General features: G+C 42.3%; 1 protein-coding gene across 2 annotated transcripts in view; it reads right to left on the bottom strand.

The window, feature by feature from the left end:
- Nucleotides 1-5,564, bottom strand: part of RNFT2 (ring finger protein, transmembrane 2) — a 95,211-nt gene that overhangs the window by 55,156 nt on the left and 34,491 nt on the right. The window lies entirely within an intron of this gene.

Raw genomic sequence — 5,564 nt, forward strand, 5'->3', positions numbered from 1 at the left:
ATCTGATGGTGTATGTCTCATGTCATACCTGTAGCCCACCACCTTTCTACAGAATCTGATGGTGTATGTCTCATGTCATACCTGTAGCCCACCAGTTTTCTACAGAATTTTCTCATTTTATAGGCAAAGGAAATGGAAACTTACAGAGGAAAAATGATTTGTTGATAATCACACAGAGATAGGAAACAAGCAGTGTTGGATTTGAAGGCAGATGGCCTGGGTTAAAATCTGGACTCAGCTCTTTGCTGCCTCTTTGTCCTTGAATAAATTACTCACATCTCTTAGCCTCAGTTTCCTCATCTGGAATCTGGGGACTTGGTGACCTCTGAGATCCTTTTCAGCCCCTAGGTCTATGAGTCTCTAAGCATAGGAAGTCTAGTACCGATGCAATAATAATTTCAGGGCCTATTATGTGCCAGACATCATTCTGGAGGCTGATTATTCAGAGACAAAATAGGACCCAGGAGAGACGCGGTATGGTGAAGAAAGAAGCGACTGGATGAGATGGCTCTAGAGTTCTGATCCTACTTGGCCTCAGTTTCCCCAACTGTAAAATGAAGAAGTTTGACTAGATGAGTCCAACAATTTCTTCCAGGCTCAACTCTAGGATTCTCTGATCTCCCTTAAGCATGAGCCTCCTCAACTGGGGACTAGATTAGATGGCCTCTGGGGTCCTAAATTAATCACTTTAATTTCCTGGGCCTCAGTATCCTCATCTGTACAATCAGTAGACTAGACTAGATGGCCTCTGGGGTCCTCTAATTAATTTAATTAATCACTTTAATTTCCTGGGCCTCAGTATCCTTATCTGTACAATCAGTAGACTAGACTAGATGGCCTCTGGGGTCCTCTAATTAATTTAATTAATCACTTTGCTTTCCTGGGCCTCAGTTTCCTCATCTGTATAATCAGTGGACTAGACCAGATGGCCTCTGGGATAGCTTCCCATTCTAGAGCTGGAATTCTCTAAAGAGGCAGAGATGAGGAGGGGACTAGTCCCCAGCAGGGGCCCAAAGATTCACAGAGGTTGGATGAGGGCAGGATGAGAAGGGGAAGTAGCTAGTCAGCTGGTACGGCAGGCTGGCTTCTCCCACAGCGTAGGGGGTTTCACACCCCAGAGCAGCCAGTGCAAAGGCATTTGCGGAAAGTGAGGAAAGTGACATGAAATCTTATGTTTCCTGAGAACGCTGCTTCTTCCCTGGCCACATGGTCCTGTTTCTACAGACGAGTGTGGCAGACGTCTGAACGCCCACCTCCTGAAGCTGGGGCTTGGCTGGACTCCCCAGCACCCAGCGGCCTGGAGCTGTTGTTCGGCTCCTACCCTTCCTTTCCATCTGTTCCGAGCCTTGACTAAATTGGGGTCAGGAAGTTCTTGGGCTGAACTCTGGGTCTGGCCACAATCGACAAACAATCACAGATTATTTATGAAGCACCCACTATGAGCCTGGCTCACAGGGGGTCATCTGCAGATGTCGGCTAGGAAACCTGTTATTCACAATTCGTCGTCAAGCCAATGCCTACTTCAGGGCTGGAGCAAAATATTTCAATATCTCATTCTCTAGGGAAAGCCCACCCACATCCTCTGTAGCTTCAGAATGCTGACAAGATCCCAGCAGAATAATGAGGGCTCAGGTAAACTAATGCTCTATGCCAGGGGACCAGTGACTGTCTTGGACAGAGCTGGGTGAGGCCTGGGGTCTGTCTTCATCATCATCATCATCATCATCACCATCATCATCATCATCATCATCATCATCATCATCATCATCATCATCATCATCATCATCATCATCATCATCATCATCTTGTTTTTTCTTTTCTTTTTAGATGGTGTAGTAGATAGAGTGCTGTGCCTGGAGTCAGGAAGACCTGAATTCAAATCCAACTTCAGACACTTACTAGCTGTGTGACCCTGGGTAAGTCACTTGACCTCTGTTTGCCTCTGTTTCTTCATCTGTAAAATGGGGGTCATACTAGCACCCACTTCTAAGGGTCATTGTGAAATCAAATGAAATAATATTTACAATGCACTTAGCACAGTGCTTTCCACTTAGTAAGGGCTATATAAATGCAATTATTATTATTATTTATTATATTATCAACCATTTTATATTCTCATCTATTAATTATTTATATTATTATTTGTTGTTATTGTTGTTGAATTACAGATATAACAGGTCTGTGGACAATTCACTCTCCTATTATTCTTTAATGTTTAATGCTCTATAGACTATTTCCTAGGAAGATCAAATACTACTTTTTGCAGCTGAATAAAAGTATTGGGATATAGCCTCCCCTTCTGAAAGCATCCTTGGGCCAAGTGAAGGAGCAGGATGTGGAAGACTCTGTATTTCATCCAGTCCCCATAGAGTTCTTGTTTTTCTTTCTTCTTATCAACAAAAACGATCATCGTTACTACAATTGTCTTAATAAATTGTTTCTTTCGATGTTATTAACCTCTCACATTTTTACAGCACATTGTGGCTTATCAAGTACTTTCCTTACAACTGTCCTTTGAGGTTGGTCTTGCAATGATCAATTCCCATTTTACAGATGGGGAAACTGAGAAGGGAGGGGTACCTCTCTCTGGTGGGAGGAGGGAGGAGGCGAGGCAGGGTCACATCAGACAAAACAGCCCAAGAAATATTATCTTAGATACTTGGCTCTGTACCCCCAACTCTCCTCTCTTATTCTGGAACTCTGATGCTTGTAGAACTCAGGGCACTCCCTGAAGATGTGGGATCAGAGAATCACAGATCTTTGAGCTAGAAGAAGGTATCCAGTTCAACCCTCTCATTTTACATGAAAGGAAACTGAGTCCCTTGAGGAAAAGTCACATAGCTGCAGAGGTAATTGGGTGACACAGAGATTTCCGGGAGGCAGGAAGATCTGAGTTCAAATCTGGCCTCCAACACATCCTAGCTGTGTGACCTTGGGCAAGTCATTTAAGTTCTGTTTGCCTCAGTTTCTTCAACTGTAAAATGGGGATAATAACAATGCCTGCCTCCTAGGGCTGTTGTGAGAACCAAATGAGATAATTTTTGCAAAGTACTTAGAGCAATACCTGGCCCATAGCAGCTTGTTCTTCTCCTCCTCCTCCTCCTCCTCCTCCTCTTCCCCTCCCCCTCCCCCTCCCACTACTACTACTATCATTATTATTGTTGCTTATGGTTACATGGATAGTTACTACCAAAATCAGGTTGTCTGATTCCAAACCAACCACTCTTTCCCTTACAACACATTGTCCCAGAGTTCAGATAATCTGGCAAGTCATCAAGAAATCCCAACAAAAAAGCATTTTGCTTCAGCCAAGGGCTACAGAGCATGACTTTATATGCATTTTATGTTGACTGACTTTTTGGGGTCCTGTTTATTTTCTATTTTTTATATTAATGTTATTATTTCTATTGGATACTGGACTCATTGGGTTTTGATTTATTTGTTATTTCTTGCCACTTATAAATAAATATTTATTTGCTACCCCCCCAATCTCCACCTCCCCCCAGTAGAACATAATCCCCTGGGCTTTCTCTTTGTTGTTCCGGTCCCAGCATTTCCTATACTTAGTAGGTACTTAATAAATGTTTTTTGAAAGAACAAATATAATTACATAAGGATATATATATATATATAAAATAATGAATTATAAACACATAAATAAAACCAGAGATCTAAACTGAACTAAATTTCTGATGTTGACGAGTAACATAACTAATAGATAAGATCAGTGATTACTTCAGACTTCGGCCAAGTCACACTCATTTTCTCGACAGCTAGAACAGACTCTAGGCCTCCAGGGCTGGCTTTGAGACCCTGAGCAAGTCACTTCAGTTTCCTCGATTGTTAAATGAGGGGGTTGGGTTCAATAACTCTAAGGCCCCTCCCAGCCTTAAATCTCTGATCCCATGACCAGCAGCTCTCAGACAGATGAAGGTGGCAGCACCGTGGCCTTGCTGGCTAATCTATCTTAGTCCTACCTTCCAGCTTTTAGTCTCAGTGGTATTTAAGTTATTATTGTTGGTGTTACTGTTGTTGTATTGGGGGGCACTTAACAGATAGAGTGCCAGGCCTGGAGTAAAGAAGATTCATCTTCCTGAATTAAAATGCAGTTTCTGACACTCCTTAGCTGTGTGACCCTGGGCAAGTCACTTAATCCTGTTTGCCTCAGTTTCCTCATCTGTAAAATGAGCTTGAGAAGAAAAAGACGTCAGTAGCTTTGCCATGAAAACTCCAAATGGTGTAGACAGACATGACTGAAACAGCCAAACAACAAAATTATTGTATTTAAAAATATAAAAACCATTTTTACAATGTTTTTTATGTCTTAAAATAAAGTTTTATTGCATTTAAAAATGTAAAAATGATTCTAAACTCACAAGTCTGTGGGCAGAATTTGACCCACTGGCTGTAGTTTTCCAACCTCTGCTCCATATGCCAAGACTGGGGGCCTTGAGGGTCTAGACTCTTTCAGTATTAGCTATCTCTTCTAGCTATGTGTCACCTGCAAATCTGGCGAGCTTACCACCTATGCCTTTATCCAAGACATTAATAAAAACAAATGTTCAATCACACAGACCTGAGCACAGATCCCTGGGGCACTCCACTGGAGACGTCTGCCATTTACCATTTATAACTCTGCTTTGAGTCCAGCCATCCAATTTGTTCTTTATCTACCTAATTGTATATCATCTCATCTACATTTCTCCATTCTTTCCACAAGAGAAGCAAGAAATATTTATCTAAAGTTTTACTAAAATCAAGGTTCCAGGACCTCAACAGCATTCCCCTCATCCTGCTGAGGTGAGTCTGGCACAATGTGCCCCTGATGAAGTCAGGCCAGCTCTCTGTACTCACTGCTTTCCTTTCTAGACATCCATGAACCAATCTTATAATGATACCTTCTAGGATGTTACCAAGAATCAAAGTCAAGTTCACTGGCCTATAGTTTGCAGGTTCTGCTCTCTTTCCTTTTTAAAAAATGAGGCCAATTTCATGGAATCTCCTTGTTTTCCATGAGATTTTGCTATCACTGATAATGGCTCGGTGATCACATCTCCCAACTTCCTCCGAGGTCAGCTAGTCCTCATTCTACTGATGAGGAAACTGAGGACAACAGCTAAGTAACGTACCCAAGCTCAAATGTTTAGTGTCGGAGCTGGGATTTCAACACATAATCTCAGACTCAAAATCCTGATCTCCTTCCATGGCTTCCTGCTTTTTCCTCTGGGGAGGGATAAAATGTAGTGACTTTGCAATGATTCTAAGGTGTTGGGAAAAGTGGTCAGTAGGCTGAATGGCACCAATGACTCTCTGGGCCTGTTTCCTCATGTAGGTTAGATCAGATGATTTCCAAGGAGCCTTTCAGCTCTAACAGGCTATGCTTTATGTTCTAACATTCTCTCTCCTAAGGTCCTTTCTAGCTCTGACATTTTATACTCCAAGGAGTCTCCCAGCTTTTATAAACTCTCTTCTAAGGCCCTACCCAGCTGTGACATTCCATGTTCTAAGGCTCCTCCCAGCCCTGACATTCTCTGTTCTAAGGCCCCTCCAAGCCCTGACATTCT

The sequence above is a fragment of the Petaurus breviceps genome, unplaced genomic scaffold (genome assembly GCF_028583685.1).
Source record: "Petaurus breviceps papuanus isolate PSGF00001 unplaced genomic scaffold, PetGlider_PUasm1.0 99, whole genome shotgun sequence".
In the NCBI taxonomy this organism is placed as follows: domain Eukaryota; kingdom Metazoa; phylum Chordata; class Mammalia; order Diprotodontia; family Petauridae; genus Petaurus; species Petaurus breviceps.